The 23,349-nt window shown below is 42.2% G+C and overlaps 1 protein-coding gene across 11 annotated transcripts in view; it reads right to left on the reverse strand.

Moving 5' to 3' along the window:
- The window catches only part of BABAM2 (BRISC and BRCA1 A complex member 2), a 425,146-nt gene that overhangs the window by 57,396 nt on the left and 344,401 nt on the right, over positions 1 to 23,349 (reverse strand). The gene's annotated exons all lie outside the window — the stretch shown is intronic.

Here is a 23,349-nt window from a genome sequence, read left to right on the forward strand (position 1 = left end):
CACAGGCTACACTGTGCTGCATTACGTGGGGCCCAAGTGGACAAAGGGGGTAAAAGAGAAGAAGAAATCACACACCATTCCATGGTTTGGAGCCTCAGTTCACACGTCTGGTTCTTCCATTAAAAGCTGGGTGAAGCAGATGTTCAATCCCGGGAATCTGGTGAAAACTGTCTCCTACACTGGGGTGTCGTATCAGCTATCTTTTATCTTCGCCAGCCAGAGGAAAAGAAGTTTTGCAGCATTCCAGGAGACCGTGCTGAGAGCAGTCGCTGTGAAGATGACTTCCTGTGCTGGGGACCATTGCTCTCCCCGCTCGGAGTGGGCATGGGTGCTGCTGGGCCTTCCCGGTCTCCCGTCTCCAAAGCTCTCATTACTCCACGTGCTGCCTCAGCCATGCTGGTCCCCGCTTCGTGCGTCTTTGTGAAGCCTTCTCCAAGCTTCCTCAGAACCTTCTTCAGTGTTCCACAGAACTTGGCAGTCTCTATCCCACTGCGGGCTTTCTTGGTCTCACAGACTTCGGCACTAGACAGCGAGCAACTTGGCGGCAGGCACCACGGAGTACCATTTCGGACTCCCAAGTCTGAGAGGCTCAGTACCTATTTGTTTACTCGGTGTGGTGGCCACTGAATCTGAACCAAACTGAATAAACCTCTGTCCAAGCCTCAGCTTTTTATAACCCCTAACCATCCTCTGGACTAAAAGTAAACTTCTATCAAGCCACACCTTCACTTGACTATTCTGACTTACACTGAGGCCAGAATCCTGGAGTTGAGCCCGGTCAGCTTTCCCCTGATCTCTGAGCCTTTGCCTAAGCAACAGTTCACCTCTTTGTTATGTGGGGTTCACGCTCTACTCCACTTTCCTCCCCAAAGCTACAAGTTTTAAAAGATTTTGCCTTAACGGCCGTTTCCCCAGGAGATATCCACATTACTAAACCAAGGTGACACAATTCTAGACCAAAGCAAAAATTTTAGTATTTCATTTAGCCTGTACGATTTTATCAGGGACAAAAGTTTGATTTCTATTAAGCTTTGTGATTTACAGCTCTGAGCACAGTTCGGTCATAGACCTCCATCGCCGCTTTTGTGAAAAGTAAACCGGACCAACTATTAGAAAGAATCTCTTGGTCTCCTGCTCATCACACGACACCCTTCCTTCAAAGTAGAATCTTGAAACCTCCACATGTTTTCCCAAAAGAATGCTCCCAATTCTGCCTTCTCTTCCCCTCTTAAAATATATTTGTACCTATGCTTTCTGTACACTCTCTGCACACATGCCTACTGAAAGTTAATGCCTTTAACGATAGGAATCACCTCCAACATCTACCATGTTCTTAGAACAGGATGAGCGATCATCTAAGATTATTAAATGTTACCGATTAACATAAATGTCATAAGCTATGGGTAATCACCAAGCCCGAGCACACATTTGTGAAGCTTGAAAACCCATTTCAAACCTGCCATTTTCAAAGTGACAAGCAGAGTCTTCCAGTATTACATTTTTTAGGTAACCTACAAGGTTGGCTGTTTCCCTTGTAACCAGTGGCCCCAGAAAGGAGAGATTTGGGGTGACACGTGCTTTTTGTATTTATCTACAATCTTTTCCAATACCATAGCGTTGTTTCAGTTTCAATATGTTAGTGGAATTCTTGCCATAAGGGCATGGACATTTACCATACTACCCAAAGTGATCTAGAAATTCAATGCAATTCCTATCAAAATCACAATGGCACTCTTTACAGAAATGTTTTAAAATCCTAAAATTCATATGAAACCACAGAAGACCCTGAATAGTTGAAGCAATCTTGAGCCAGAAGAACAAAGCTGGGGGCATCACACATCCTGATTTCAAAATATATTACAAAGCTCTAGTAATCAAAATAGTATGGTACTAACATAAAAACAGACACATGGACCGATGGAACAGAACAGAGAGCCTAGAAATAAATCCACCCATTTACAGTCAACTGGTCCTTGACAAGGTTACCAACAACATACAACGAGGAAAGGCCAGTCTCTTTAATAAATGCTGCTGGGAAAACTGGACATCCACATGCAGAAGAATGAAATTGGACTTTTATCAAATCATACACAAAAATCAACTCAAAACGGATTAACGACCTGAATGTATGACCAGAAAACTGTAAAACTGCTACAAGAAAACATAAGGGAAAATCTTCCTGACACTGGTCTGGGCAATATTTTTAGATGTGACATCAAAAGCACAGGTAACTAAAGAAAAAATAGACAAGTGGGATTGTATCAGAAAATTAAAAACAGAACTACCACAGGATCCAGCAATCTCACCTCTGCGGATATATGCAAAGGAAATGAAAGCAGTACCTTGAAGAGGGGTCTGCACCCCCATGTTCACTGTAGCATCATTCACATTGGCCAAGACAGACAATCTAAATATCTGTTAATAGGTGAATGGATCAAGAAAATTTAGTACACACACACACACACACACACACACACACACACACACACACAAAATGGAATATTATTCAGCCTTCGAAAAGAAGGAAATCCTGCCATTTGTGACTAAATGAATGAGCCCAGAGGACACTAGGCTACCTGAAGTAAGTCAGATATGGAAAGACAAATATTGCGTGATCTTATATGAGTGAGGAATCTAAAATAGTCAAACTCGTAGAGGCAGAAAGTAGAATGGTGGTTGCCAGGGACTAGGGTGGGGAGGGTAGGAAATAGGGAGATGCTGGCCAAAGAGCACAAATCTTCAGTTATGCAAGATAAATAAGTTCTGGAGATCTAATGTACAGCATGGTGATTACTGTTAACAAAAGTATATACTTGAAACCTGCCAGAAGAGTCCATCTTGTGTTCTCACCACACACACACACACACACACACACACACACACACACACACACACACAGAAAAAAATGGTAACTGTGGTGTGATGAGTATGTGATCAATTAGCTTGCTTGTGATTTCACAGTGCATATGTATATCTAAACATCAAGTTGTACACCTTAAATATAGCTGACCCCTGAACAACATGGGTTCGAACTGTGTGAATTCACTTATATGCAGATTTTTTTCAATAAATACAGTATAGTACTGCAAATGTACTTTCTCTTATGATTTTCTTAATAACATTTTCTTTTTCTAGCTTAATTTATTATAAGAATACAGTATACAATACATAAAACATACTAAATATGTTAATTGTTTATAATGTCAATAAGGCTTCTGCTCAACAGTAGGCTATTCATTGTTAAGTTCTGGAGGAGTCAAAAGTTCTGCGTGGATTTTTGACCATAGAGGGGATCAGCACCACTGACCCAACAGGGCTCAAGGGTCCAATGTATATGAAACTTTAAATATTCAATTATAGCTCAACCAAGCTGGAAGAAGGGCAGGACATTTAAGAGGCTTGTTTCCTTCATGGTGTATTGACAGGTTGATCTCTCTTTCTTTGAAAAAGGAAACCAGAGGGGTGCCTGGGTGGCTCAGCCGGTTGAGTGTCTGACTTCAGCTCAGGTCATGATCTGGCAGTTCATGAGTTTGAGCCCCGCGTTGGGCTCTGTGCCAACAGCTTGGAACCTGAAGCCTGCTTTGGATTCTATGTCTCCCTCTCTCTCTCTGCCCCTTCCCCAGTCATGCTCTGTCTCTCTCAAAAATAAATAAATCTTAAAAAAATTTTTTTTGATTGGCTTAAAAAAAAAGAAAGAAAGAAAGAAAACCAGGAACTATCTGAGGTCACATCACTGCATTTGGAAGGACGGCTATCCCCATGGGGCCCATGTCACGAGAGGAGGAGGTCATGCTGGGGCACTGCCTGGGTAGGGGAGACCTTGAAAGAACGATGTTCCGGATGCAGCAGGAAGTGGCCCCAGTGGCAGGTGGTGGCTCTGGTCCAGCTTGAGGCCCAACCAAATTAAACACATGCAACCACCTTGTGTTTACAAAATGTTAGGTGATGGGTGATGGGTGAAAACTCTAAGCCCCTGGGTCTGTGTTCTTCTGAAGAATTCTATACATGTGAAGTAGCCTCCTTTCATCTCAAACACTATCAGACAAGTTAAGCACTCCACTGCAACCCGGCTGTAGATGGCCATCTTCTATCCTTCCCATCTTTCAACTGGAAAAGCCAAATAAGATGTTCTCCATCCTTTTTTGCACCCGAGGCTCTGGAACATGTGTGTACGTTGGGCTCTTATTCGTGCACCCTCTGCACAACAGACTACCACATCCCAGGGAAACAGGGCAACATCACATCACTGTAAGAATCAAGGGGGCGCCTGTGTAGCTCAGTCAGTTAAGCATCCAGCTCGTGGTTTCGGCTCAGATCATGATCTCACAGTCCGTGAGTTCAAACCCTGCACAGGGCTCAGCACTGACAGCGCCTAACCTGCTTGGGATTCTCTCTCTCTCTCTCTCTCTCTCTCTCTCTCTCTCTCTCTCTGACCCTTCCCCATGCTCTCTCTCTCACAAAAGAAATAAACTTTAAAAAATTCTTTTCAATGAATCAAGAAATTATAGCATTTTATCATTGTGAAAAATAAAGCAAGGAAGGAAGGTAGAGCAGAAAGGGCTCAGAGTTTGAACACTTGGGACTCATTGAAATCATTCTGCATTTATCACCGGTGAGATCTTAGGCAGGTTACTGCCTCTCTGCTCTCTACTTTCCCATCTGTAGAATGGCAATCATGATTTTTATCTGGTAGGATTGTAAGGAATACATGAGATAATACACATAAACCGTCTAGTGCAGTGATTATCTCACAGTGAGTGTTCCACAAATGACAATGACTAGTGTTGATTTGAATTGAGGGCCCAGACACTTTCTCTTCCACAGAAACAGCAGAAGGTATCAACAGACTGAAGGAATAATCATGCCATCTGGGTGGACAGCGGGTTGACTCTTTGTTCAGGAGTAGAAGGCAAAGGTGGTTTAGGTACAAGGAAATACACAACCGACAGCAGTGGTGGCCAAGACCCCCTCCACGGCACAAAGGCCACAAAGCAGGTGCCACACACAACCTCCTAAAGGGCTTGTTCTTCAGTCTGGCCCTTTCTTAGAGACTTTAATGTTAATTTCTGGAACAGCAGGATATATTGATGATCTTCTCATTTTAAGCACCGTAAGGGAGGGACCACATCTTATTCACGTCCCCGATACAGTGGATGGTCCAAGACGAGGGTTCAATAGTTTTTAATGGAATTAAAATACTGGGTTGAACCCTGTTTTCCAGGGACCGAGTAATGGGAAATAGTATACTTACTACATATAATGCCAAGGCAACATTCCTTCCAGCATTCTGTAATGTGTACACTTAGCCAAGTACTTCTAAGTACTCTCAGGCTCTGTTAGAGCCTCTAACGTGCTCTTCCTGTAACAAAATGACAACACAAAGAACAAAATCCAAAATATCTCAAGATTCTTTTTATCGGGCAGCCCAGGTTTGTTTTTAATCTTTCCATAGCCTGTGTTCACATCTGTGGCCTCCCGTTCGTGGGCTCTGGAGCTATAAATCTAAAAGAAGACAGATAAGGCAGAAACCTTGTTAAACACACTCCCCACCAAGACGACAAACATTCAAACAGGAGTGGCCCGCCTTTATCTGGTCACCACCCAGGTTTGAGTCTGTTGCCCTTCTACAAAGGATTTGCTGTCTGAGAAGTGAACATTTTGCCCGGGAGACCAAAAGTCACTCCCCAGTCAGGTATTTCCCAAAGGAGCTGTACTGTGTGTTCCAGAGTGCGGGCTCTTTGGGTTGCTATAAAATGCCTTGATCTTGATCTAGGGTTGGACAGATGGGGGTTTTTTTGATAACCTCAGTCCATTTCCCTGGAAATGCAGGTATGTTTCCACATACTGACTCCTTCCAGGTGGAAAGAGCACAGGATCCCGTCCAGAAGGCAGAGACTGCAAAGGCGAAATGTTCAGAAGAAGAGAAGTGGGAGAGAAAACAACAACCCAGAGGACTGTTCTGGATTGATCATTTACAGACTGTTTGACAGCAGCCAGATAAGGGGTGGATCCTGGCTGGCAACTATTACTGTGGTGCTTCCTTTAGGTCTCTCATTTTAAGATAAAGAAGAGGTGGCATGTTTATTAAGTACTTTGGTTGCCCTGGAAGTTGAGTATGTACCTGTGGCGATAACTGTATGGCAATGACTCCTGCTTGTTACAAGCCTCAGCTTTTGTTTGCTGAAATGCTGGACCTGGTCACATCTTTGTAGGTCTGAGATACTTTTAAGGGAACGGTATTTAATACATTTAGATACACAAAACTTGCCCTTTGTAGGGAAGGATCAAGGTATAACTTTGCAGAATTTCTCTGTGGGGAGTTATCTCCACAGGAGACATCAAGTCACATTACTCACTGACGAGTATGAAGACCACGGAGTCAGTGGGCGAGCGTGACTGATTTAGTGGGAACTGCAGGGGAAATTCAAGAAAACTGCAGGAGAGCAAGACGGGTTCTGAGCTGGGCACCGGGGATCCTCATGGTGATGGGGATGTTCTGCATCTTGACAGTGCCAATGTGAATATCCTGGTTGTTGCTACTGTGCTAAGGTTGTTCAAGATGTCGCCACTGGAGGAAACTGGGTAGAAGGGACACAGGGTCTCTCCGTATTATTTGTTACACTGATGCGTGACTATACAATTACCTCAGAACAAGAAGTGTTGAGAAACCATGAAAGACTATGTGGTAGATATGGAGAAGTATAAACAGAACTAGGGAAGGCGGTTTCTCCCTTGTTTTGGAAAACAGGAAAGTGGCGTAAGGCATAGAGGACGGCCCTAGACCCAGACGTGTGACCCAACGCAAACCCTTTACCCTTACCTTCCTCACTTAAAAAACAAGGATAATACTTGCCCTCCCAACTCCATGAGGTTTTGGGAGACTCAAATTAAAGGAGACGATAAATGAGAAAGTACTTTGAAATACTGTGAAGTCTTATACTGGATATTGAAGAGACATTTCTAATAACAACTTGGGAGTGACAGAGGCATTATATAAATCCCACCTAAATTTACAATAGCTGGAAAGCTGTACGTTCTCAGCCTTTGTGTTAACTCAGTAACCATGACTGAGGGGAGGTTAGGAATTGCACATCCGTGGCAACAAGACATCAAAATTTCTTGTTTTAGGTGCAGATAAGGTGTGGCATGTGCTTCTTTTCATGTAAGACGGAGGAAAATTAAGAATATATTCTTATATTTATTTTATCCACCTGAAGAAACTCTGAAAGGCTGAATTGAAAAACTAACAAAAGCGACAAGAATATGTCACACACCTGAAATGACTTTAACATTGTATGTCAATTATACTTCAAAGAGAAGTGATAAGAAGAGAAACGGATTGAGCAGGGGTGAAAGAGATTTTTTTCACAGTGTGCATTTTTTTAAAAAATTAGGTAAATATACTGCCTATTCAAACAATAAAATAAAAAAATTTAAAAGGAGGGGGTGCCTGGGTGGCTCAGTTGGTTTGTGGGTTTGGGCCCCGTGTCAGGCTCTGTGCTGACAGCTCAGAGCCTGGAGTCCGCTTCTGATTCTGTGTCTCCCTCGGTCTCCGCCCCTCCCCCACTAGCTCTCTATCTCTCTGTCTCTCTCAAAAATAAACATTAAAAAAATTTTTTAAGGGAAGATTCTTAGGGAGAGTCCCTCTATTTTGTGTGTGGGAGGGACACTTTTGGTTTTTCTCGAAGCCTTAGTAGTTCCAGGAGTGTTAGGGTGGCTGAGTGTTATCACTGAAGGGTGTGTGTACGTGCGTGTGTGCAAGAACAAGCCTGCACATGGTTGAAAATTTTGGCCAAGCCCTACCTGCTTCCTGTTCTCCCAAACTGGAAATACCCAAGGATTGTGGAAGGTGAATCACCACAGCAGCCACCCCCTGCTTTCCAATCGTGTGTCCCTTAGCTCACTTTAAGAACCACCAATTTAATTATATTATTACCTTACATGGGGAGATTGAAGCGGACCTAACTCACTGGACAGGACAAAATGGGGTCCGAAATAGACACTGAGGTCTTCACCCCCACTTCTGCACTACAGCCACTGGCCAGTACTGCCTTGGTTCCTACGTGGCTTAAAAAAACTAACGTTCTCAAGGTACCAAAGTGAAATCTGGGTTGTTTCGAAGTACTTTGTAGTTGTTAAAATCATCACATTTGGAAAACTGCAATCAAGAAGCCACTCTTTCTGACTGTGTTGGTTTTCTGCAGCCCCCATGATCTCTGGAATAATGGAAACAGTGAATGATGCTGGAGTAAACGGTCTCTGAACATTAGAGCATACAGTCTCTTTTTGTTTACTCTCTGTGGAGTCCACGGAGTCTGCGATCTTGGGCTGTTCATCTCCCAGAATAATGGGTCTTTTGAAGTATTCTGTCCTCTTGGGTGGAGGCCAGCTGAGCATGTTTTCATCTTCTTGTAAATACAGTGTTCAAGTGCTTCCCATCAAATAGGTTCTACCTTCTCATTGACCGACTGTGGTGGAACAGTCTGAACCGAGGGTTCTGGCCCACTCTATTCTTCCGACATAAAACAAAGGCTATGCACCATTTGGAGATGCTTTGTTCAGACCACAGTTCATTTCTGAGGTCTCAATCAAACAAGAGCTTAAGGATAAACTTTGCAAATTCTTTTTAATTTGTCTGACACAGAAGACAGTTTACAATACATGTGAGGTTTCCAAGCTGCAGCCAAATGAAAAATAGGAAATTTAAGCATAGCTAAAGAGATTTTTCTTTAAAGACAATGTTCACTGGGAAAAGCCTCCTGGAATCTGAGTACACTAGACTGTAAGTTTCTTTAGAAAAAGAACATGTCCCATTCGGCCCTATATCTTTAGTATTCAGCATGGTGCCTGGCACAAAGAATATGCTTAAACGCTCACTGGAGTCAAATGCACCTGTCACCTGGGAGTACATAAAAAGGCAAACCCCATTCCTACAAATGTTCAGGACTATAAAGCTGAATGAGACTCTGCGTCTAACTTGAAAGGCTAACTGGGAAAATGCAAGGAACTAAATTTGTCTCTTCACTGGGAAACAAACCGAGTGGGAACAATGGTTTAGGTCAGAAATTGCAGGGGTTGTTTAAAAAGTGAGTGTTAGTTCCCTGCCCTCAATCACACTCAGATTCCTTTCTGCAATTATCTTCACTAGGCTCACCTGTATGCAAAGTTTGCTGATTGCTGGCAGGCACTATGGTTTCCCTGGAGACAGGGAATCCTAATCCACCTTTTCAACGCCCCGGAGAGCTCAAAAGACTCAGAGTACAAAGAGACAGATTCACAGCTGGGCACATCAGAAGTAACACCGGGAGAACCCTGTAGGACCTCATGTGCAGAAAGGAACTAGGAATTAGGATCCCTCCCCATCATGTAGACTGGTCGTATGCATATCTAGGGTCTTCTAATTGTTTTAGAAAACACAACATAGTGTCCCACCATTTCCCCACTTCTTTCAAATCATGGCATCATCAGAGAAATGGTGTGATGTTTTGGCACGCTGGGAAAAATGCGTGAGGCCAGCAGAGGTTGCCGACATGGGATCCAGCTTCCATAAGAACTACAGTGATTAGTAGCCTCTTCCCAAGCCAGTGGTGTGCCCCAGCACGTAGACTGGGAAGCTCTAGTGAACTGTTGAGAATGAGAGTTTGGAATGAAAAGGTCTTCGTTCCAATGCTGTTTCCTTCAACTACTAGCTATGGGACACCTGGCAACTAGTTTCCTTTAGTGTGAAATAGGGATCTGTTTTATAGGGTGGCTGAGAGAATTCTATGGAATTATGAATGTACTTAACACAGTAATTTGCACACAATGATCACTCAGCAAATAATATATTCAACAATGGCATTACTATTATTATTGTTACCTATTATTTATTAGAGGTCACTTCTTTTTTATTTTTAAAAAAAATTTTTTTTTCAACGTTTTTTTTTTTTTTTATTTTATTTTTGGGACAGAGAGAGACAGAGCATGAACGGGGGAGGGGCAGAGAGAGAGGGAGACACAGAATTGGAAACAGGCTCCAGGCTCCGAGCCATCAGCCCAGAGCCCGACGCGGGGCTCGAACTCACGGACCGCGAGATCGTGACTTGGCTGAAGTCGGACGCTTAACCAACTGCGCCACCCAGGCGCCCCAATTAGAGGTCACTTCTTATCACCAGTAACCTCTGATTGACAATGAATTAGAGAAAAACACCAGGTTGACTGAGACTGACGAAAGTTTGCCAATAAGATGCCTGCCTACAAATGAATTGTGTCTTTTTTTTTTATTGTGGTGAAGTATACAGTAACATAAAAATTACTATTTAAACCATTTTTAAGTGTACAGTTGAGAAGTATTAAGTACATTCCTTTGTTGTGCAACCATCACCATCATCTATCTCCAGAACTGTCTCATCTTCCCAAACGGAAACTCTGTCCCCATGAACCAACAATTCCCCACTCCTTGTCTCCTCAGCCCCTAGTCACCTCTATTCTACTTTCTGTCTCTATGAATTTCACTACTCTAGGTACTACCTCAAATACGTGGAATCACACAGTATTTGTCCTTTTATGATGTGTTTTGACATTCCCTTTGCCCTCACCTGACTGAAGGCAATGGCTTAACTTTAGCCAAGGGTCATTCTCAGTCCAGAAGCCCAAAAGCCTCTTTCAGGACATCCTAGGTCAGGCCATGTCAAGAATCTGAACCATATTTATGGGAGGAAAACTGTATCAATAAGGTCCAAGTTCCAAACCAGATCCTGTCCACCGTGAAGCATGACTGAATCCTTTCGTTAAAGGTTCAGTTGGGCCAAATAGTTCTGAATCATCTGAGCTGGGGGTTTGTACAGACTCCAGGAATAGACTCCAGGCCAATAAGCTGTTTGATGACAGCCTCTACCACACATTTGTTCTGTGTGAATGTTCATTCACTCATTCTTCGCTTGGATTTCCATTGGCTCATAAAACTCAACGTATCCCAAACTGGGCTCAACATTTCCAAATCTGTTCCTCCTAATGCAGTCCCTACTTCAAATGATGGCATCATTAGCAGTCTGGATGCCTAATCAACAAACCTGGGAATCATCCTAATTTTCCTTAGACCTTCACCTTGGTTGGGATCAATCACTAAATTTTGCCAGTTCCACTTCCAAAGTATTTCTTGAAACAGTTCCTTTCCCTCCATCCCTGTTATGATTGTTCTCATTCAGGTCTAATCATCTTTTGCCTAAAATATCTTTTTAGGTGTCCTGGTCCCCATTCCAAATCATCTTCAACATAATACCAAAATAGTCCCTTTCTTTAAAAAGCAAATTATGCCACTTCTCTACTGAGCACACTTCAATACCTCCTAGCTATCCTCAGGAGAGAGTCCATATTCATTAGCCTGGTATACAACTCTCTGAGTTCTGGTCTCTGACTGCCTCTAACTCAATCTCTCACAACTCCCCAGGATCCAATACACATTTGAGAAATTCTAAACGGCTTACTGCTCCTCGCTCTGTTTTTCCCCTCGGTGCATTTGTTGATGCGAGCCCCTTGCCTGAAATGCTCTTGCAGCCCTCCTGTGCTACTGGGCTGGGTGCCCCTTCTCTGTGTTCCCATAACACCTGGTGGTTGCCTAGCATTACATTTGAAATGTTGCATTGTTGTTTTTCTATGTTCATCTTCCTTAATAGACTGTGAGGCATTTTAGAGTGGGTGGCATTCCTCTTGTTATCCCTTCAGTCTTGACTGCCTCAACCAGAGCAGGTACTCAACATATGGTACATGAAGAATTAAATCAACAAATTATTGCATAGGTCAGATCTGGAGGCCACTGGAAGGAAGGAAGGAAGGAAGGAAGGAAGGAAGGAAGGAAGGAAGGAAGGAAAAGAGGGAGGGAGGGAAGGAGGAACGAAGGGAGGAAGGAAGGAAGGGAGGAAGGAAGGGGGGGTAGGAAGGAAATACATGTTGGAAAGGAAGAAGTAAAACCGTTTTTATTTGCAGATGACATGATCATGTAAATAAAAATTCTAAGAAATCCACTAAAGGTCAATATGCAAAAATCAGTGGTATTTCTATATACTAACAAGTAGAAAATGAAAAATTTTAAAAGAACTCCATTCATAATAGCTTAAAATATACTTAGGAATTAATTTAACAAGAGATGTATAAGACCTGTATAGTGAAAACTATAAAACACTGCTATGGGAAACTAAAGAAGATCTAAATAAATGAGAACATAAAACATGTTCATGAATCGGGGGATTCAATATTTCTAACATGGCAATTCCCTCCAAATTAAGTCACAGTTTGAATGCAATCTTAATCAAGTTTTTAGTGAAAATAATTGACAACCTAATTAAAATGTATATGGAAAGGCAAAGGACCTAAACAGAGAAAACAATTCCAAATAAATATTTGTAAGATTAAAGGACTTATACTCTCTGAATTCAAGACTTACTATAAAGTGAAGGCACAGACACGCAGATCAATGGAGCAGAGTATAGGTACAGAAACAGATCTACACTTATATGTTCAGCTGATTTTTGACAAAGGTGCCAAGGTAATTCAAAGAGGAAAGGATAGTCTTTTCAACAAATGGTGCAGGAACAAATGGATATTAGCATAGAAAAAATATATAAACCATTATATATTACCTTACCTCACACCATACACAAAAATACCTCCCTTACCTCACACCATACACAAAAATTAACTTGAAATGGACCAGAGACCTACATTTAAGAGCTAAAACTATGAACGTAGAGAAGAAAACAATGTAGAAATTCTTCCTGAACTAGATTAGGCAAAAATATCTCAAGCAGGACACTAAAAGTACAGCCTGTAAGAATGCAAAGTGGTGCAGCCACTGTGGAAAACATTATGGAGTTTCCTCAGAAAATTAAAAACAGAATTATCATATGATCCAACAATTCCACTATAGGTATTTACCCAAAGAATACAGAAACACTAATTCAAAAAGATATATGCACCCCTATGTTTACTGCAGTATTATTTACAATAGCCAAATTATGGAAGCAGCCCAAGTGCCCATCGATAGATGAATGGATAAAGATGTAACACACACACACACACACACACACACACACACACACACACACACACACACACTGGAATACTACTCAGCCATAAAAAAGAATGAAATCTTGCCATGTGTAACAACATGGATGGATCTAGAGTATATAATGCTAAGTGAAATAAGTCAGTCAGAGAAAGATAAATACCGTATGATTTCATTCATATGTGGAATTAAGAAAACAAAAAAGAAACAAACCAATAAACAGACTCTTAAAGTATAAGTTACCAGATGGGAGATGGGTTGGGGCGGGGGGGGGGGGTGGGATGAGTGAAACAGGTGCAGGGTATTAAGAGTACACTTATCACGATGAGCACTGAGTAATGTACAGAATTGTTGAATCACTATATTATACACCTGAAACTAATATAACATGGTATGTTAACTATACTGGAATTAAAAATTTTTTAAAAAGTACATCCATAAATTAAAAAGTGACAAAATGAACTTCATCAAAATTAAAACTTTTTGCTCTTTGGAAAAAAAACAGTTGAGAAAATGAAAAGGCAAGCCACAGGCTGGAAAAAAAAAATGTGTAGAGCATATAACTGACAAAGGGCTGGCATCTAATATGTATAAAGAATTCATGACTCAAATAGAAGATAACAACCCATTTAAAATCAGGAAAAAGATTTGAACAGACATTTCACAAAATAACTTACTTGTCAAATAAACACATGAAAAGGTGGTGCCCAACATCACTAGTCATGAGTGATGTTGAGCCATAGTTTCATTGTACATTAAAACCACAATGAGATAATACTACGTACCTTACAATGGCTGAAATTAAAAGGATTGATAATGGCAAGGGCTGCAGAGGATGTGGAAGAACCAGAACTCTCATATGTTGTTAGTGAGAATGTAACAAGTTACCGCCCTCTGAAAAGCAATATAGTACTACAAAACTGAGTTAAACACATATTTACTATATGATCCAGTATTCTTTTTACCCAAGAGAAACAAAATATTATGTCCACACAAAGACTTGCACTTAAATTATGTTCATAGGAGTATTCTTTTTTTTTAATGTTGATTTTTTTTTTGAGAGAGAGAGAGAGAGAGAGAGAGAGAGAGAGAGAGAGAGAAACGAACATGAGCAGGGGGAGGGGCACAGAGAGAGGGAGAAGAGAAACCCGAGCAGGCTCCACACAGCACAGAGCCTGATGTGGGGCTCAATCTCATGAAGTACGAGATTGTGACCTGAGCCAAAAATCTAGAGTTGGACCCTCAACTGACTGAGCCGGAAGCATTGTTCTTACTGGCCAGAAACCGGAAACACATAAAATGTCCACTGCATGGTAAATGGATAAATAGTAGAATGGGAAAATGGAATACTACTCAGCAATAAACAAGAATGAAGTACCAGCACATGCACAACATGGATGGATCTCAAAAACATTATGTTAAGTGAAAGCGGTCAAATACAACTTGATTCCATTTTTATGAACTCTATACATTCTATGAAAGAATAAGCTACAGTAACAGAAAATGGTCAGTGACTACCTGGGGCTGAAGGTCAACAGGGGGGATCCGCTGCAAAAACGTTTTAAAGATGAAACACTTTTTAGGGTGATGAAAAATGTGTCACGTCCTGACTGTGGCGCTAGTTCTGCGTGTCTATGTGGTTGCCAAAATTTATTATTCACTTAATAAGGGTGAGTTCTACTGTAAGTTATAGTAAAGTTATAGTAAGTGATACCTCAGAAAAGACAGGGAAAAAATGTCTCATGGACTTATGAGAGTTGAAACTGTGTTTATCAGGGAGCATATAATATGCAAAAGACAGGTCATTAATCCTTAAATCTGAGCACTGTTTTCCAGTATTTTCCTTATGTTGAACAGTTCTTCAGGCCAGCGTTCACACATATTGCTGCAAAAGTATTTCCCTTGCCTAGGAGTCTTAGAATTCAGCCATTCAAACATAGGAAAAATACTTAATTGGATTGCAGAAACCTGGCTTCTAGTCCTATTCTCCCCTGACGTTACGCATGGCTGAGGGTGAGGTACTCAGACACATCTGAGCTCTGTAACACGGAGTTTTCCGAGATTCTCAGTCAGAGATCTGTACACCTCCCTTCACCTCCCACTCCGCAAGGTCTTGGATGGAATTTGGGTATCTGGGAACTTGCACAGGAAGAATGTGGATCTCTACACTCACTGCCTTGAACTGAAATTTAGCATTTCCTCCAGTTATGAATGCAGGTTAACAATCTACAGCAGTATTAGCAGTACCTTGCCTTTGTTGTCATAAGACATTGCAGATACTTTTATAGCACATGGCAGGTGTTGCCCAGATCTTAAAGTGTTCTTCAATGCTCATCACTATTTCCAAATTACAAGGGTTATTAGATTTGCCACTGGATATTGTTATTTAAGGTTGTTATCAAAGAAGCTCATATTGTGTCATACGTTTTTAAGTGTATGATTAAATCACTTTTAATGACTTGATAATATTTTTTAATAGAATCAGCTTCCTTTGCAGTACTATCTATTTTATTTTATACATTTTAAAACGCCGTTTGAAGAATGGATCCACAGGGTTTTTCAAAGGGGTCTTTGGCACAAAAATGTTAAAAGTCCCTCCCTGGGCTAGATGATCTCTAACCATTCGTTCTAGTGCTAAGAATTCTATTCAAAACTGACAGAGAGACTCAATGACTCATATTCTAAATGCGATAATTAAAAGCACTTTGAAATGAAGGTGATAAGCAAACGTCAGACCTTATCTTCTACAGGCCCATGGGTGAAGTGATGTTTTAATAATTTCACTCCGTATTTTCTTAGCTAAATTATGGGGAAAGAAAATGGGTGGTGATATCCATTATTTGGGTCCACATCTCTTCTGTTCCAGGGATTTTCAAGATTCATGGGTCCTGACTTATTTGGATTCTAATTTGAACAAACCAATTGGAAAAGAAAAAAAAACATATATGAGACAAATGGGGAAATTTGAACACAGACTGTTATTAGATGATATTAAACAACGTTATAATTTGTCACTGTATTGTAACATTCTAATATTGTTGTTTTGGATACATCTTCTCAAAACTCCTGGGGCACCTGAGTGGCTCAGTTGGGCATCTGACTCGATTTAGGCTCAGGTCATGCATCACGGTTCGTGACTTCAAGCCCCGCATCGGGCTGTGTGCTGACAGTGAGGAGCCTGCGTGGTATTCTCTCTCCCTCTCTCTCTCTGCCCCTCCCCTGCTTGTGCTCTCTGTCTCTCTAAAAATAAATAAATAAACTTAAAAAACAATTTTTAAAAAATCCTTACCTGTTCGAGATACATACTGAAGTATTTATAGGTGAAATGATGTTTCACATTTGCTTCAAAATATTCCAGAAAAAATTTTAAATTAAATTAAAAAGGAGGAAGGGATCAATGAAACAAGATAGACAAAGATGCAACATGGGTGATGGGCACATAGGGGTTTATGATATTTTTCTATTTTTGTGTTTGAAATTTTTTTAATGTTTATTTTTGAGAAAGAGAGAGTGTGTGTGTGTGTGGGTGTGTGTGTGAGCAGGGGAGGAACAGAGAGAGAGGGAGACACAGAATCTGAAGCAGGATCCAGGCTCTGAGCTGTCAGCACAGAGCCCAATGCGGGGCTCAAACTCACAGACCGAGAGATCATGACCTGAGCCAAAGTCGGATGCTTAACTGACTGAGCCACCCAGGTGCCCCTGTGTTTGAAATTTTTATAATAAAAAGGTTTTTTTTTAAGTTTATTTATTTATTTTGAGAGAGACAGAGACAGCATGAGTGGGGGAGGGCAGAGAGAGAGGGAGACAGAGAACCCTAAGCAGGCTCAGCGCTGCCACCGCAGAGCCCGACGTGGGGCTCGAACTTAAAAACCCGTGGGATCATGACCTGAGCTGAAACCAAGAGTCAGAAGCTTAACTGACTGAGCCACCCAGGTGCCCCAAAAGTGTTTTTTAAAAGAAGATTCATAAGCCATCAGGATAAATCCTGGCCACAGGAATGTTTGGATTGTACTCTGTTTAAAAAAAGAAACAAAAATCCTGCAAAGGAGCATGGAGTTCCTATCACTCCTTCTTGTCTTAGAACCTGAGCTGCTCTCATACTTCCAGTGCCCATTTGGCTCCAACCTTGTAGGTTTGCATTTGCAGGACTTTGTATAATCAGCCATTATAACTGACCGCATTAACTATATCTAAAAGCAGGTTAAATCCAGTCTTTGATAGCCAATAGCCGGTTAATTCTCTAACTCATTAGTTATGTCTTTCTATAGCCACAGAGTGAAACCCTACTCAAGCCGGCATGTTTGCGCCACTGGCCCGGGGTTTACAGCTGGACAAACTGTCATCACCACTGAGGAGCGACACCAGCTTGCTGCCTTGCTGCCTTCAGATCGGTACTGTCTTTGGTGCGATGTCCACTGTCTACACGTATCTCCCCATGCCTGGGTGAACACTTCTGTTCCTGGGGCTTACAGGGTCTCTGGGAAGCTCCAAAAGCTTTCAAAATTCAACACATACTTGGGGATACTGCCAACCAATCATCTGAAATAGTACAGTAATGCCGTCTAACACGTGGGCTCTGGAATCAATGCTTGGATTTCAAACCCTAGCTCTGTCACAGTGAGTGTATTTACTCCTTCTGTGCCACAGTTTTGTCATTTGTAAAATGCAGTAATACTTGTAATTATCCTCAGAACAGTGTTATGTGGATTAAGCCACATAATACCATATATGCAAAACACTGAGAGAAGTGTCTGGAGCATGGTATATGCTCAACACTTGCTAACTGTTATTACTGTAAATATTATCTTTAACACCAGCAAAAGTTTTACCCCCCAAATAATGCCCCTGTTTCACCAATGTCAGTAATACTTTAAAATTAATTCGAAGAAAAGATGATACTGAGCTGGATCAATACTCTAAAAGTTATTCTTTGTAAACCGCTTCCTTTCACTGAGTTACATGCCTTCTTGGGTTACCATGTGTTCATTTCAAAGCAGCTGCATACAATTTTACGTCAAAATCACTGAATTTTAATGCCCTTTCTCCGACTGGATAAACTCACCTTAGCAATTACTTTTATCCAACAATTACAACTGAGAGGACTCACACAATATATATGAGAGAGAATAGGGAAAGAAATCACCGCATGGTGATCGTGCGTCCGATTTCAACCTCCCTCCTTACGAGACGTCCTTCAAGGTCATTAAAAAGGAGTCACATAAATCCGAGGTATTAGAATGAAAAGGATATTCCCAAGAATATTTTAAAGATTAATGAAATAAATGCTCAAACCAGAGCCAGAAATTACAGAAAAAGACTTTTCTAGAAAGAAGTAGACTCTGAAGATGAAACCGGACTTTCAATTTGAATCAAAATGGTGACAGTGGTCGCTAAAGTTCTAGAGTCTTCAGGTTGTAAACTGTGAACAGGGTGTGCTTCTGTATATAATCAAAAGATGAAAACCGCTTTACCCACCACAGCTAACCACTTTCAAGGAAGTCCGGGAAAAAAATTAACCAAAATGTTTAAAGTATCTGAAGGACCAATAGTTCTCTTAATCAAAGCAAAAAGGCATTTAGAAAGTAGATTTTCTTTTATCTTTTTCCATATTCTTTTATCTCTTTGAACAATAGAGAACTGATTAATTTTACTTTTTATTCATAATCAATTTTAGCTCCTGCTACTTTGATAGCTATCATTCCTACTAGAAATGAGAAAATTAAGCCACAAATCTTCATAGATGCCTCATCTGAGGTAATCATATTAATTCTACAATAATATTACACTTTCTCTAGGTTCACTTTGAAATGAATTCTAACACTGAAATGAATTCTAACATTGTGGTTCCAATTTTAATCACTTTAGTGATTCTGATTTGTTCTTCAAATCTATTTATTTATATAACAATGTGACTTGTATCCAAAAAGTAAGCAAGTTTTGAAAAACCGCACGATGTTGGTTTTTACCGAATTAGTAGCCATCTCGCTTGTCGCTATAAAGACACGATGTTGATTCTGTGGCGAGGACATGAGCCCACCCCACTTTGCCGAGGAACTAGTCTTTCCCGACCGGCCTAACACCACCTTCCCTCGGTCTCTTTTGCAGCCCCCTGCTTTGTTCCGTTATATCACTTGTCAGCATTTGAAATTTATACAGTTGATAGTTTTAGTTCTTTATTGTCTGTCTCTCTCACCAGACTTGATTAGAGAGGGTCTCTCTTTTTCTATATCTCTCTCTTACGTATAAAACGTATGAAGCTCTCTCCCTGCCCGCTCTTTGTGCCTGGCATATGGTAGGCACGCTCACAAGCTAGTTGTCTCAAAAAGATACACCACCGTGATTCACCATTATCTGACCTCCTTTCTCATCAACCAGACCAGGGGTTGCACGCATTTTTGGTACAGGGTCAACGAGTCAGTATTTTAGGCTTTACCACCTCTGTTGCCTATTCTTTCTCCTCCCACTTCCAATAACTCTTTAAAAACACAAAAACCACTTTTAGCTTAGGGCCGTATGAAAACAGGCTGAGGGTGGGATTTGGCCTGCAGGGTAGCATTTGCCAACTCTTATGCCAGGCTCTAAGTGTCTTCAGAGCAAGCCTGAGTTATGGACCCATTTCTGTCCCCTGGGACCTATCATAGTCCTAAGCACATACAGGTTCTCAATAAACCCAGAACTCAGTGGCATTGGGTTAAAGCGATTAGGTCAGGGGCACAGAAGATAAAAAATTAAATGGAACAGCCCAAATGGTCAGATTTAGAGCAACAGACATTTTGCCACGGAGACCTGGCTTGCGGTCCAGGCCGGATGACTCAAAGGGTCGCTTACCAAGGATCTACGGGTAATGAGAAAAGACAGCTTCTCATACGATCACATGCTCCCTCGCTTGCCTTGGGAGTCACAGACCTCAATACCCTCCACTTCCGAGCAGCGATCCTACTACCGTGGGCTGGTGCCTCCTCTCATATCTACTTAGAGTGCCACTGCCTGGGACCATGAAGAAGAGCAGATGTTTTCCCCAGTGGTTGCTTTTATTCTGTGTTACTGTGCTTTGCTGTCTGGTTCTCTTGCCACCCAGCATTCTCAGAAGGTGCTGGCTTAAAGGTGACACGTCCCTCCAGAGCTCGGCAAACACGGAATTACCTCCATAACCACTACAGATAATTCTCACGTGTTGGCCGGGAAACCTTCCTGAACACAGTTTTTGGATGGGAGCACTCCCTGATTCTTGCATGGGTCCCAGTCTTGCAGTTTGTTGATAATGGATGAAGGAAGGAAAGAAAGAAGGAAGAAGCGGACAAAAACTCTCCACAGCCATGATCATGGCCCCGGCCCCACTCCTGAAACCGTCAGAATGCTGGGAGGTTGCAGAGGCTCCTGAGAGAACCCAGAATATGTACAATGTTTTCCCCGAGGACATTCTTGCTTCCGCACACTCTAGCAAAGTGTGAGGTCAGAGCCGCCTGCCTCGAGAGAGAAGCGCCTCTTTCCTCTGGCATCCAAAATGCTCAGAATTATTACCAGCACCTGCCCTAGTGACCGAGTTCTTCCCGGGCCTGGGAAAGGGGGAGAAAGGAAGGAGAGAGCAGGGATGTCATCCAGTGTCCTGCCAGGTGCTCACCCTCCATGGGGCAGCGGGGCCAGCCATGGAAGACTGGCTCCATCCCTAGGCACTTCCTTCCTTGTTCATGTTCTTGAGATCTCAGAATAATTCACTGCAATGTTCTTTCAGTAAGTCTCTGCCACCCTGTATTCGCTTCCCTGTCTTCACGGAAAGAAACAAGGGAACAAGTGGCCCCTTGGGTGCTGTAACCAAGCAGGCAGACACTGAAAACGGGTGAGTGTCAGATGCTTAACTGCGTGACAGAACAAAACACGTTGTCCAACCAAGCTTCACTTTGATGCAGCAAGTCCTACGTTTGTTTTAGACACAAGAAAGAAGCAGAAGGGTGAGAATAATATATGTAAAGGCAGGCTGCGTGTTGATGATGGAGCAGGAAATAGCATCTAGCCCCATGATTCACAGACGAGGTCATATCCGCCAAGGAGCCACGAGTGCAGGCAGTAATGCTAAGAGACAAGGGGCAAGCAGCCTGGGGAGGAAGAGAGTAACGGCCTGAGGAAAACACTCCGGAAAAAGTAAATTAAATGAATCCCAAAGCCCTAGTAGCTGTTGTAAAGAGTGCCTGTGGGTTCTACATTTCTGAAGAAGAGAACCACAACTAAATGGAAATGTGACTCTGGGACCTCATGTTGCACATCTGACTTGGAAAAGCGAAGACAGGAAGGTGGAGAAGGAGCTGTAAGAAACACCGGACCCGCGGTACCAGGGGAAATATTCTTTGGGGAACAGACCTTCCAAAGGAACAGGAACCGCTCTAACACCACGTGTACCGATGAGGGAGGGCAGGAGCTGGCAGGTGAGTTCTCCCTCAGCCCCGTGCAGCCCTCCTGCTCGCCGCCACCAGAAGAGTCATTGTTGAGTCGCATGCGGAAGACACAGGTGAGAATGAACAATGGCAAGAGTATCTTTTGTCCCTTCATATCTGATAGGATCTGACATCAAGATTTTGGGAAGTAGAATCATGGCTGGAAAACCGAAATAAGTTTCATTTAAAGAGCTGAGATTTCATGCCACTGCAGTTGAGCATTCCTCTAATTTCACGTTTGCAATTATCCTTCTGCGCGTCCCTCCTTCTGTGTCCTTCTCTCACAGCCACTCTGGGTGGCTTTTGACTGTCACCACCACCATTCGAGGCAGGGTGCGGGCCCCTCTTGCTGGGCTGGGCTAGGGGAACTGCGCCAACCAAATCACCCAGGCACCTGTCCAGGGTCATGAGAGACGAACCAAGAATGTAATCAGGATCTGGGGTCGGGTTACCAGGCTAGAAGCAGACTCGCTGGGATCAAGATGGTGTGCAAAGTGAATGTGGCAAATAGGAAATGGGGTCTCACAAGGGAATTAGGACTCAGAATGAAAAAAAACAAAACGGCAACACATAAGGTGAGAACCAAAAGTGGTGGCTGGAAGAACCAGCAGGGCCACGTAAGAAGACCAGCAGAGAGGAGACTGCCAGGAGGCCTTGACTGTGAGGCTTCCTCTTCCACCTGGCCCTGTATTACGGGTTAAGCTCCATATGCGAATGTCTCCACAGGACTTAACAACCAGATCCCCAGGGTACGTATGAGGAAACGAAAGCAGAGGGAGGCTCGTCCCAGTGATCTGAACATCATGTAACTAGTTGGAGGAACACCCAAGATTAAAATCTCTTTTTATCTGTGCATAGAATGAATACACTGCGATATGCTTGCATTCCTCAGGTTCATTTAAGGAGATGATCCCAATGCAGGACTAGCTATAGAGTAGAAGCCCAATGTGAAGCACTTCATGACGAGGTGTTTATCATTGGGAAACACCTCAAAATCAGAGCCAAGGCTCAGTTATCTCTATGCAGATTATACCATGGTATTCAAGGCTTTCTGTCTCTGTCTCTTACTGTCTGTTGGTGTGAAATGGGGTAAGACAAAGGAATTTAAAAACTATTTTTCAGTCTAAGCAAATCGCAACCAAGAACGTCCGTCTGCTGGGGAAACAAAAATCCCCAAGTCAATGGCTTTATACTGTCTGATGGCCTGGTTAAATAGGGCCAAGGCTCCTCTTCCTGGAATAGTTTATTAAGGTCTAGGGTAGTTTTATCCACTGAATGAAGTCAAGCCAAGCCCACTGCTTTTCTGTAATTTGATTTGTGAGAGCTGGAACTACGTGTCTTCAGCTTAAAGACTGGGCATTTTGCAGAGCAAACCTGGAACCATGGGTTAATAATTTTTATATAACCAAAAATAAATGAGAGACACTTCAAATTATCCATCAGGAGAAAGGTGGACCAAAGTTTACTGACTCGCTGATTAATGTAACACAATAAGCATTTAAATATGCCTATCTGTGGAATAAAAATGAAAAGTGACACCGGGGATACATTCCAACTTGTCTCACCTTTTACATATCTATTATGTGTTATCAAAGATGTAGTCTTTTCCCTTAACAAGGATGATAACCACATGACCAAAACAAGTATGTTTTGAATAATCCTGAAAGTTTTGGAACCTCATGCTGGAAAGATGCTTTGAAATAGGAATCTGGAACCCTGAGTTCTTAAACTCCGGGTTTCTCAAACTCAGCACTATTGACAGTTTATACCCAAATGATTTTGTTGTTGTTGGAGTGCTGTTCTGTGCATTGTAGGATGTTTAGGCAGCCTCCCAGCTCTCTACCCACGAAATGCCAGTAGCAACAACCACCATCCCCA

The sequence above is a fragment of the Felis catus genome, chromosome A3, assembly GCF_018350175.1.
Source record: "Felis catus isolate Fca126 chromosome A3, F.catus_Fca126_mat1.0, whole genome shotgun sequence".
NCBI classification, from domain to species: Eukaryota; Metazoa; Chordata; class Mammalia; order Carnivora; family Felidae; genus Felis; species Felis catus.